The sequence below is a fragment of the Meriones unguiculatus genome, chromosome 1 (genome assembly GCF_030254825.1).
Source record: "Meriones unguiculatus strain TT.TT164.6M chromosome 1, Bangor_MerUng_6.1, whole genome shotgun sequence".
Classification (NCBI taxonomy): domain Eukaryota; kingdom Metazoa; phylum Chordata; class Mammalia; order Rodentia; family Muridae; genus Meriones; species Meriones unguiculatus.
Window position 1 is genome coordinate 78952936 of NC_083349.1, and position 13036 is coordinate 78965971.

Here is a 13036-nt window from a genome sequence, read left to right on the forward strand (position 1 = left end):
AAACTGAAAAGTGATATAACACACTGTACAACACAGAAACAAGTTTCCATCGAAAGAACAGAAACGCAAAGCACAACTTTGTAAACTAATTCACATACGTGTCGCCTGTTCAATTATTATAACAGGAAAACTGAAAAGTGATATAACGCACTGTACAGCACAGAAACAAGTTTCCATCGAAAGAACAGAAACGCAAAGCACAACTTTGTAAATTAAATGACATACGTTTCGCCTGTTCAATTATTAAAACAGGAAAACTGAAAAGTGATATATGACATTGTACAGCACAGGAACAAGTTTCAAATGAAAGAACAAAAAAGAAAATCATTAATTTGTAAACTAAATCACATGTGCGTCGCTCGCTCCATTAGGAATACAGGAAAACTGAAAAGTGATATATCTCACTGTACAACACAAGAACAAGTTTCCAACGAAAGAACAGAAAAGCAAAGCACTACATTTAAACGGAATCACCTGTGTGTCGCTCGCTCCATTAGGAATACAGGAAAACTGAAAAGTGTTATCTCGCACTGTTCGGCACAGAAACAAGATTCCATTGAAAGAATAGATGCACAAAGCAAAACTTTTTAAACTAATTCACATATGTGTCCCTGTTCAATTATTATAACAGGAAAACTGAAAAGTGATATAACACTAACCCTAACCCTAACCCTAACCCTAAGCCCCTAACCCTAACCCTAACCCTAACTGTAACCCTAACCATATCCCTTACCCAGCCCTAACCTAACCCTACCCCTACCCCTACCCCTAAACCTAACCCTAACCCTAACCCTAACCCTAACCCTAACCCTAACCCTAAACTTAACCCTAACAATAACACCTAACCCTAACCCTAAGCCCCTAACCCTAACCCTAACCCTAACCCTAACCACTAACCCTAACCCTAACACTAACCCTAACCCCTAACCCTAACCCTAACCCTAACCCCTAACCCTAAACCTAACGCTAAACGTAACCCTAACCATATCCCATACCCAGCCCTAACCTAACCCTAACCCTAATCCTAACTTGTTCCTAACAGGAACAAGTTTCCAAGGAAAGAACGTAAATGAAAAGCACTACTTTGTAAACTGAATCACATGTGTGTCACTCGCTCAATTAGGAATACAGGAAAACCGAAAAGTGATATATCACAGTGTACAGCACAGAAACAAGTTTTCATCGAAAGAACTGAAAAGCAAAGCACAACTTTGTAAACTAAATCACGTACGTGTCACCCGTTCAATTATTACAACAGGAAAACTGAAAAGTGATATATCACACTGTCCAGCACAGAAACAAGTTTCCAACCGAAGAACAGAAATCCAAAGCACTACTTTGTAAACTAAATCACATGTATGTCGCTCGCTCAATTAGGAATACAGGGAAACCGAAAAGTGTTATCTCACACTGTATGGCACACAAACAAATTTCCAAAGAAAGAACAGAAACGCAAAGCACAACTTTGTAAATTAAATGACATACGTGTCGCCTGTTTAATTATTATAACAGGAAAACTGAAAAGTGATATAACGCACTGTACAGCACAGGAACAAGTTTCCATCGAAAGAACAGAAACGCAAGGCACAACTTTTTAAACTAATTCACATACGTGTCGCCTGTTCAATTATTATAACAGGAAAACTGAAAAGTGATATAACGCACTGTACAGCACAGAAACAAGTTTCCATCGAAAGAACAGAAAGGCAAAGCACAAATTTGTAAACTAATTCACATACGTGTCACCTGTTCAATTATTATAACAGGAAAACTGAAAAGTGATATAATGCACTGTACAGCACAGAAACAAGTTTCCATCGAAAGAACAGAAACGCAAAGCACAAATTTGTAAATTAAATGACATACGTTTCGCCTGTTCAATTATTATAACAGGAAAACTGAAAAGTGATATATGACATTGTACAGCACAGGAACAAGTTTCAAATGAAAGAACAAAAAAGAAAATCACTAATTTGTAAACTAAATCACATGTGCGTCGCTCGCTCCATAAGGAATACAGGAAAACTGAAAAGTGATATATCTCACTGTACAGCACAAGAACAAGTTTCCAACGAAAGAACAGAAAAGCAAAGCACTACTTTTAAACGGAATCACCTGTGTTTCGCTTGCTCAATTAGGAATACAGGAAAACTGAAAAGTGTTATCTCGCACTGTACGGCACAGAAACAAGATTCCATTGAAAGAATAGATACACAAAGCAAAACTTTGTAAACTAATTCACATATGTGTCGCCTGTTCAATTATTATAACAGGAAAACTGAAAAGTGATATAACCCTAACCCTAACCCTAACCCTAACCCTAAGCCCCTAACCCTAACCCCTAACCCTAAACCCTAACCCTAACCCTAACCCTAACCCCTAACCCTAACCCTAACGCTAACCGTATCCCTAACCATATCCCTTACCCAGCCCTAACCTAACCCTAACCCTAACCCTAACCCTAATCCTGACTTGTTCGTAACAGGAACAAGTTTCCAAGGAAAGAACGTAAATGAAAAGCACTACTTTGTAAACTGAATCACATGTGTGTCACTCGCTCAATTAGGAAAACAGGAAAACCGAAAAGTGATATATCACACTGTACAGCACAGAAACAAGTTTTCATCGAAAGAACAGAAAAGCAAAGCACAACTTTGTAAACTAAATCACATACGTGTCACCCGTTCAATTATTACAACAGGAAAACTGAAAAGTGATATATCACACTGTCCAGCACAGAAACAAGTTTCCAACCGAAGAACAGAAATCCAAAGCCGTACTTTGTAAACTAAATCACATGTATGTCGCTCGCTCAATTAGGAATACAGGGAAACCAAAAATTGTTATCTCGCACTGTATGGCACAGAAACAAATTTCCAAAGAAAGAACAGAAACGCAAAGCACAACTTTGTAAATTAAATGACATACGTGTCGCCTGTTTAATTATTATAACAGGAAAATTGAAAAGTGATATAACGCACTGTACAGCACAGGAACAAGTTTCCATCAAAAGAACAGAAATGCAAAACACAACTTTGTAAACTAATTCACATACGTGTCGCCTGTTCAATTATTATAACAGGAAAACTGAAAAGTTATATATCACATTGTACAGCACAGGAACAAGTTTCAAATGAAAGAACAAATAATAAAATCACTAATTTGTAAACTAAATCACATGTGCGTCGCTCGCTCCATTAGGAATACAGGAAAACTGAAAAGTGATATATCTCACTGTACAGCACAAGAACAATTTTCCAACGAAAGAACAGAAAAGAAAAGCACAACTTTGTAAACTAATTCACATATGTGTGGCCTGTTCAATTATTATAACAGGAAAACTGAAAAGTGATATAACCCTAACCCTAACCCTAACCCCCTAACCCTAACCCTAACCCTAAAACTAACCCTAACTCTAACCCTAACCCTAACCCCCTACCCCTAACCCTAACCCTAACCCTAACCCCTAACCCTAACCCTAACCCTAACCCTAAACCTAACCCTAACCCTAACCCCTAACCCTAACCCTAACACCTAACCCTAACCCTAACCCTAACCCTAACCCTAACCCCTAACCCTAACCCTAACCCTAACCCCTAACCCTAACCCTAACCCTAACCCTAACCCTAACCCCTAACCCTAACCCTAACGCTAACCGTAACCCTAACCACATCCCTTACCCAGCCCTAACCTAACCCTAACCCTAACCCTAATTATAATCCTAACTTGTTCCTAACAGGAACAAGTTTCCAAGGAAAGAACGTAAATGAAAAGCACAACTTTGTAAACTGAATCACATGTGTGTAGCTCGCTCAATTAGGAATACAGGGAAATCGAAAAGTGTTATCTCGCACTGTATGGCACAGAAACAAATTTCCAAAGAAAGAACAGAAACGCAAAGCACAACTTTGTAAATTAAATGACATACGTGTCGCCTGTTCAATTATTATAACAGGAAAACTGAAAAGTGATATAACGCACTGTACAGCAGAGAAACAAGTTTCCATCGAAAGAACAGAAACGCAAAGCACAACTTTGTAAATTAAATGACATACGTTTCGCCTGTTCAATTATTATAACAAGAAAACTGAAAAGTGATATATGACATTGTACAGCACAGGAACAAGTTTCAAATGAAAGAACAAAAAAGAAAATCACTAATTTGTAAACTAAATCACATGTGCGTCGCTCGCTCCATTAGGAATACAGGAAAACTGAAAAGTGATATATCTCACTGTACAGCACAAAAACAAGTTTCCAACGAAAGAACAGAAAAGCAAAGCACAACTTTGTAAACTAATTCACATATGTGTGGCCTGTTCAATTATTATAACAGGAAAACTGAAAAGTGATATAACCCTAACCCTAACCCTAACCCTAACCCCTAACCCTAACCCTAACCCTAACCCTAACCCCTAACCCTAACCCTAACCCTAACCCTAACCATATCCCTTACCCAGCCCTAACCTAACCCTACCCCTAACCCTAACCCTAACCCTAACCCTAACCCTAACCCTAACCTTAACCCTAACTTGTTCCTAACAGGAACAAGTTTCCAAGGAAAGAACATAAATGAAAAGCACTGCTTTGTAAACTGAATCACATGTGTGTCACTCGCTCAATTAGGAATACAGGAAAACCGAAAAGTGTTATCTCGCACTGTACGGCACAGAAACAAGTTTCCATCGAAAGAACAGAAACGCAAACAGAACTTTGTAAATTAAATGACATACGTGTCGCCTGTTTAATTATTATAACAGAAAAACTGAAAAGTGATATAACGCACTGTATAGCACAGGAACAAGTTTCCATCGAAAGAACAGAAACGCAAAGTACAACTTTGTAAACTAATTCACATACGTGTCGCCTGTTCAATTATTATAACAGGAAAACTGAAAAGTGATATAACACACTGTACAGCACAGAAACAAGTTTCCATCGAAAGAACAGAAACGCAAAGCACAACTTTGTAAACTAATTCACATACGTGTCGCCTGTTCAATTATTATAACAGGAAAACTGAAAAGTGATATAACGCACTGTACAGCACAGAAACAAGTTTCCATCGAAAGAACAGAAACGCAAAGCACAACTTTGTAAATTAAATGACATACGTTTCGCCTGTTCAATTATTAAAACAGGAAAACTGAAAAGTGATATATGACATTGTACAGCACAGGAACAAGTTTCAAATGAAAGAACAAAAAAGAAAATCATTAATTTGTAAACTAAATCACATGTGCGTCGCTCGCTCCATTAGGAATACAGGAAAACTGAAAAGTGATATATCTCACTGTACAACACAAGAACAAGTTTCCAACGAAAGAACAGAAAAGCAAAGCACTACATTTAAACGGAATCACCTGTGTGTCGCTCGCTCCATTAGGAATACAGGAAAACTGAAAAGTGTTATCTCGCACTGTTCGGCACAGAAACAAGATTCCATTGAAAGAATAGATACACAAAGCAAAACTTTTTAAACTAATTCACATATGTGTCCCTGTTCAATTATTATAACAGGAAAACTGAAAAGTGATATAACACTAACCCTAACCCTAACCCTAACCCTAAGCCCCTAACCCTAACCCTAACCCTAACCGTAACCCTAACCATATCCCTTACCCAGCCCTAACCTAACCCTACGCCTACCGCTACCCCTAAACCTAACCCTAACCCTAACCCTAACCCTAACCCTAAACTTAACCCTAACAATAACACCTAACCCTAACCCTAAGCCCCTAACCCTAACCCTAACCCTAACCACTAACCCTAACCCTAACACTAACCCTAACCCCTAACCCTAACCCTAACCCTAACCCCTAACCCTAAACCTAACGCTAAACGTAACCCTAACCATATCCCATACCCAGCCCTAACCTAACCCTAACCCTAATCCTAACTTGTTCCTAACAGGAACAAGTTTCCAAGGAAAGAACGTAAATGAAAAGCACTACTTTGTAAACTGAATCACATGTGTGTCACTCGCTCAATTAGGAATACAGGAAAACCGAAAAGTGATATATCACAGTGTACAGCACAGAAACAAGTTTTCATCGAAAGAACTGAAAAGCAAAGCACAACTTTGTAAACTAAATCACGTACGTGTCACCCGTTCAATTATTACAACAGGAAAACTGAAAAGTGATATATCACACTGTCCAGCACAGAAACAAGTTTCCAACCGAAGAACAGAAATCCAAAGCACTACTTTGTAAACTAAATCACATGTATGTCGCTCGCTCAATTAGGAATACAGGGAAACCGAAAAGTGTTATCTCACACTGTATGGCACACAAACAAATTTCCAAAGAAAGAACAGAAACGCAAAGCACAACTTTGTAAATTAAATGACATACGTGTCGCCTGTTTAATTATTATAACAGGAAAACTGAAAAGTGATATAACGCACTGTACAGCACAGGAACAAGTTTCCATCGAAAGAACAGAAAAGCAAGGCACAACTTTTTAAACTAATTCACATACGTGTCGCCTGTTCAATTATTATAACAGGAAAACTGAAAAGTGATATAACGCACTGTACAGCACAGAAACAAGTTTCCATCGAAAGAACAGAAAGGCAAAGCACAAATTTGTAAACTAATTCACATACGTGTCACCTGTTCAATTATTATAACAGGAAAACTGAAAAGTGATATAATGCACTGTACAGCACAGAAACAAGTTTCCATCGAAAGAACAGAAACGCAAAGCACAAATTTGTAAATTAAATGACATACGTTTCGCCTGTTCAATTATTATAACAGGAAAACTGAAAAGTGATATATGACATTGTACAGCACAGGAACAAGTTTCAAATGAAAGAACAAAAAAGAAAATCACTAATTTGTAAACTAAATCACATGTGCGTCGCTCGCTCCATTAGGAATACAGGAAAACTGAAAAGTGATATATCTCACTGTACAGCACAAGAACAAGTTTCCAACGAAAGAACAGAAAAGCAAAGCACTACTTTTAAACGGAATCACCTGTGTTTCGCTTGCTCAATTAGGAATACAGGAAAACTGAAAAGTGTTATCTCGCACTGTACGGCACAGAAACAAGATTCCATTGAAAGAATAGATACACAAAGCAAAACTTTGTAAACTAATTCACATATGTGTCGCCTGTTCAATTATTATAACAGGAAAACTGAAAAGTGATATAACCCTAACCCTAACCCTAACCCTAAGCCCCTAACCCTAACCCCTAACCCTAAACCCTAACCCTAACCCTAACCCTAACCCTAACCCCTAAACCTAACCCTAACGCTAACCGTATCCCTAACCATATCCCTTACCCAGCCCTAACCTAACCCTAACCCTAACCCTAACCCTAATCCTGACTTGTTCCTAACAGGAACAAGTTTCCAAGGAAAGAACGTAAATGAAAAGCACTACTTTGTAAACTGAATCACATGTGTGTCACTCGCTCAATTAGGAAAACAGGAAAACCGAAAAGTGATATATCACACTGTACAGCACAGAAACAAGGTTTCATCGAAAGAACAGAAAAGCAAAGCACAACTTTGTAAACTAAATCACATACGTGTCACCCGTTCAATTATTACAACAGGAAAACTGAAAAGTGATATATCACACTGTCCAGCACAGAAACAAGTTTCCAACCGAAGAACAGAAATCCAAAGCCGTACTTTGTAAACTAAATCACATGTATGTCGCTCGCTCAATTAGGAATACAGGGAAACCAAAAATTGTTATCTCGCACTGTATGGCACAGAAACAAATTTCCAAAGAAAGAACAGAAACGCAAAGCACAACTTTGTAAATTAAATGACATACGTGTCGCCTGTTTAATTATTATAACAGGAAAATTGAAAAGTGATATAACGCACTGTACAGCACAGGAACAAGTTTCCATCAAAAGAACAGAAATGCAAAACACAACTTTGTAAACTAATTCACATACGTGTCGCCTGTTCAATTATTATAACAGGAAAACTGAAAAGTTATATATCACATTGTACAGCCCAGGAACAAGTTTCAAATGAAAGAACAAATAATAAAATCACTAATTTGTAAACTAAATCACATGTGCGTCGCTCGCTCCATTAGGAATACAGGAAAACTGAAAAGTGATATATCTCACTGTACAGCACAAGAACAATTTTCCAACGAAAGAACAGAAAAGAAAAGCACAACTTTGTAAACTAATTCACATATGTGTGGCCTGTTCAATTATTATAACAGGAAAACTGAAAAGTGATATAACCCTAACCCTAACCCTAACCCCCTAACCCTAACCCTAACCCTAAAACTAACCCTAACTCTAACCCTAACCCTAACCCCCTACCCCTAACCCTACCCCTAACCCTAACCCTAACCCTAACCCCTAACCCTAACCCTAACCCTAACCCTAAACCTAACCCTAACCCTAACCCCTAACCCTAACCCTAAAACCTAACCCTAACCCTAACCCTAACCCTAACCCTAACCCCTAACCCTAACCCTAACCCTAACCCCTAACCCTAACCCTAACCCTAACCCTAACCCTAACCCCTAACCCTAACCCTAACGCTAACCGTAACCCTAACCACATCCCTTACCCAGCCCTAACCTAACCCTAACCCTAACCCTAATTATAATCCTAACTTGTTCCTAACAGGAACAAGTTTCCAAGGAAAGAACGTAAATGAAAAGCACAACTTTGTAAACTTAATCACATGTGTGTAGCTCGCTCAATTAGGAATACAGGGAAATCGAAAAGTGTTATCTCGCACTGTATGGCACAGAAACAAATTTCCAAAGAAAGAACAGAAACGCAAAGCACAACTTTGTAAATTAAATGACATACGTGTCGCCTGTTCAATTATTATAACAGGAAAACTGAAAAGTGATATAACGCACTGTACAGCAGAGAAACAAGTTTCCATCGAAAGAACAGAAACGCAAAGCACAACTTTGTAAATTAAATGACATACGTTTCGCCTGTTCAATTATTATAACAAGAAAACTGAAAAGTGATATATGACATTGTACAGCACAGGAACAAGTTTCAAATGAAAGAACAAAAAAGAAAATCACTAATTTGTAAACTAAATCACATGTGCGTCGCTCGCTCCATTAGGAATACAGGAAAACTGAAAAGTGATATATCTCACTGTACAGCACAAGAACAAGTTTCCAACGAAAGAACAGAAAAGCAAAGCACTACTTTTAAACGGAATCACCTGTGTTTCGCTCGCTCAATTAGGAATACAGGAAACTGAAAAGTGTTATCTCGCACTGTACGGCACAGAAACAAGATTCCATTGAAAGAATAGATACACAAAGCAAAACTTTGTAAACTAATTCACATATGTGTCGCCTGTTCAATTATTATAACAGGAAAACTGAAAAGTGATATAACCCTAACCCTAACCCTAACCCTAATCCTAACTTATTCCTAACAGGAACAAGTTTCCAAGGAAAGAACGTAAATGAAAAGCACTACTTTGTAAACTGAATCACATGTGTGTCACTCACTCAATTAGGAATACAGGAAAACCGAATAGTGATATATCACACTGTACAGCACAGAAACAAGTTTTCATCGAAAGAACAGAAAAGCAAAGCACAGCTTGTAAACTAAATCACATACGTGTCACCCGTTCAATTATTACAACAGGAAAACTGAAAAGTGATATATCACACTGTACAGCACAGAAACAAGTTTCCAACCGAAGAACAGAAATCCAAAGCACTACTTTGTAAACTAAATTACATGTATGTCGCTCGCTCAATTAGGAATACAGGGAAACCGAAAAGTGTTATCTCGCACTGTATGGCACAGAAACAAATTTCCAAAGAAAGAACAGAAACGCAAAGCACAACTTTGTAAATTAAATGACATACGTGTCGCCTGTTTAATTATTATAACAGGAAAACTGAAAAGTGATATAACGCACTGTACAGCACAGGAACAAGTTTCCATCGAAAGAACAGAAACGCCAGGCACAACTTTTTAAACTAATTCACATACGTGTCGCCTGTTCAATTATTATAACAGGAAAACTGAAAAGTGACATAACCCACTGTACAGCACAGGAACAAGTTTCCATCGAAAGAACAGAAACGCAAAGCACAAATTTGTAAACTAATTCACATACGTGTCACCTGTTCAATTATTATAACAGGAAAACTGAAAAGTGGTATAATGCACTGTACAGCACAGAAACAAGTTTCCATCGAAAGAACAGAAACGCAAAGCACAAATTTGTAAATTAAATGACATACGTTTCGCCTGTTCAATTATTATAACAGGAAAACTGAAAAGTGATATATGACATTGTACAGCACAGGAACAAGTTTCAAATGAAAGAACAAAAATGAAAATCACTAATTTGTAAACTAAATCACATGTGCGTCGCTCGCTCCATTAGGAATACAGGAAAACTGAAAAGTGATATATCTCACTGTACAGCACAAGAACAAGTTTCCAACGAAAGAACAGAAAAGCAAAGCACTACTTTTAAACGGAATCACCTGTGTTTCGCTCGCTCAATTAGGAATACAGGAAAACTGAAAAGTGTTATCTCACACTGTACGGCACAGAAACAAGATTCCATTGAAAGAATAGATACACAAAGCAAAACTTTGTAAACTAATTCACATATGTGTCGCCTGTTCAATTATTATAACAGGAAAACTGAAAAGTGATATAACCCTAACCCTAACCCTAACCCTAAGCCCCTAACCCTAACCCCTAACCCTAAACCCTAACCCTAACCCTAACCCTAACCCCTAACCCTAACCCTAACCCTAACCGTATCCCTAACCATATCCCTTACCCAGCCCTAACCTAACCCTAACCCTAACCCTAACAATAATCCTAACTTGTTCCTAACAGGAACAAGTTTCCAAGGAAAGAACGTAAATGAAAAGCACTACTTTGTAAACTGAATCACATGTGTGTCACTCGCTCAATTAGGAAAACAGGAAAACCGAAAAGTGATATATCACACTGTACAGCACAGAAACAAGTTTTCATCGAAAGAACAGAAAAGCAAAGCACAACTTTGTAAACTAAATCACATACGTGTCACCCGTTCAATTATTACAACAGGAAAACTGAAAAGTGATATATCACACTGTCCAGCACAGAAACAAGTTTCCATCAAAAGAACAGAAATGCAAAGCACAACTTTGTAAACTAATTCACATACGTGTCGCCTGTTCAATTATTATAACAGGAAAACTGAAAAGTTATATATCACATTGTACAGCACAGGAACAAGTTTCAAATGAAAGAAAAAATAATAAAATCACTAATTTGTAAACTAAATCACATGTGCGTCGCTCGCTCCATTAGGAATACAGGAAAACTGAAAAGTGATATATCTCACTGTACAGCACAAGAACAAGTTTCCAACGAAAGAACAGAAAAGCAAAGCACAACTTTGTAAACTAATTCACATATGTGTGGCCTGTTCAATTATTATAACAGGAAAACTGAAAAGTGATATAACCCTAACCCTAACCCTAACCCCCTAACCCTAACCCTAACCCTAACCCTAACCCTAACCCCCTACCCCTAACCCTAACCCTAACCCTAACCCTAACCCTAACCCCTAACCCTAACCCTAACCCTAACCCTAAACCTAACACTAACCCTAACCCCTAACCCTAACCCTAACACCTAACCCTAACCCTAACCCTAACCCTAACCCAAACCCTAACCCTAACCCCTAACCCTAACGCTAACCCTAACCCTAACCCCTAACCCTAACCCTAACCCTAACCCCTAACCCTAACCCTAACGCTAACCGTAACCCTAACCACATCCCTAACCCAGCCCTAACCTAACCCTAACCCTAACCCTAATTATAATCCTAACTTGTTCCTAACAGGAACAAGTTTCCAAGGAAAGAACGTAAATGAAAAGCACTACTTTGTAAACTTAATCACATGTGTGTCGCTCGCTCAATTAGGAATACAGGGAAATCGAAAAGTGTTATCTCGCACTGTATGGCACAGAAACAAATTTCCAAAGAAAGAACAGAAACGCAAAGCACAACTTTGTAAATTAAATGACATACGTGTCGCCTGTTCAATTATTATAACAGGAAAACTGAAAAGTGATATAACGCACTGTACAGCAGAGAAACAAGTTTCCATCGAAAGAACAGAAACGCAAAGCACAACTTTGTAAATTAAATGACATACGTTTCGCCTGTTCAATCATTATAACAGGAAAACTGAAAAGTGATATATGACATTGTACAGCACAGGAACAAGTTTCAAATGAAAGAACAAAAAAGAAAATCACTAATTTGTAAACTAAATCACATGTGCGTCGCTCGCTCCATTAGGAATACAGGAAAACTGAAAAGTGATATATCTCACTGTACAGCACAAGAACAAGTTTCCAACGAAAGAACAGAAAAGCAAAGCACTACTTTTAAACGGAATCACCTGTGTTTCGCTCGCTCAATTAGGAATACAGGAAAACTGAAAAGTGTTATCTCGCACTGTACGGCACAGAAACAAGATTCCATTGAAAGAATAGATACACAAAGCAAAACTTTGTAAACTAATTCACATATGTGTCGCCTGCTCAATTATTATAACAGGAAAACTGAAAAGTGATATAACCCTAACCCTAACCCTAACCCTAAGCCCCTAACCCTAACCCCTAACGCTAAACCTAACACCTAACCCTAACCCTAACCCTAACCCTAACCCTAACCCCTAACCCTAACCCTAACACTAGACCTAACCGCTAACCCTAACCTTAACCCTAACCCTAACCCCTAACCCTAACCCTAACGCTAACCGTAACCCTAACCATATCCCTTACCCAGCCCTAACCTAACCCTAACCCTAATCCTAACTTGTTCCTAACAGGAACAAGTTTCCAAGGAAAGAACGTAAATGAAAAGCACTACTTTGTAAACTGAATCACATGTGTGTCACTCGCTCAATTAGGAATACAGGAAAACCGAATAGTGATATATCACACTGTACAGCACAGAAACAAGTTTTCATCGAAAGAACAGAAAAGCAAAGCACAACTTGTAAACTAAATCACATACGTGTCA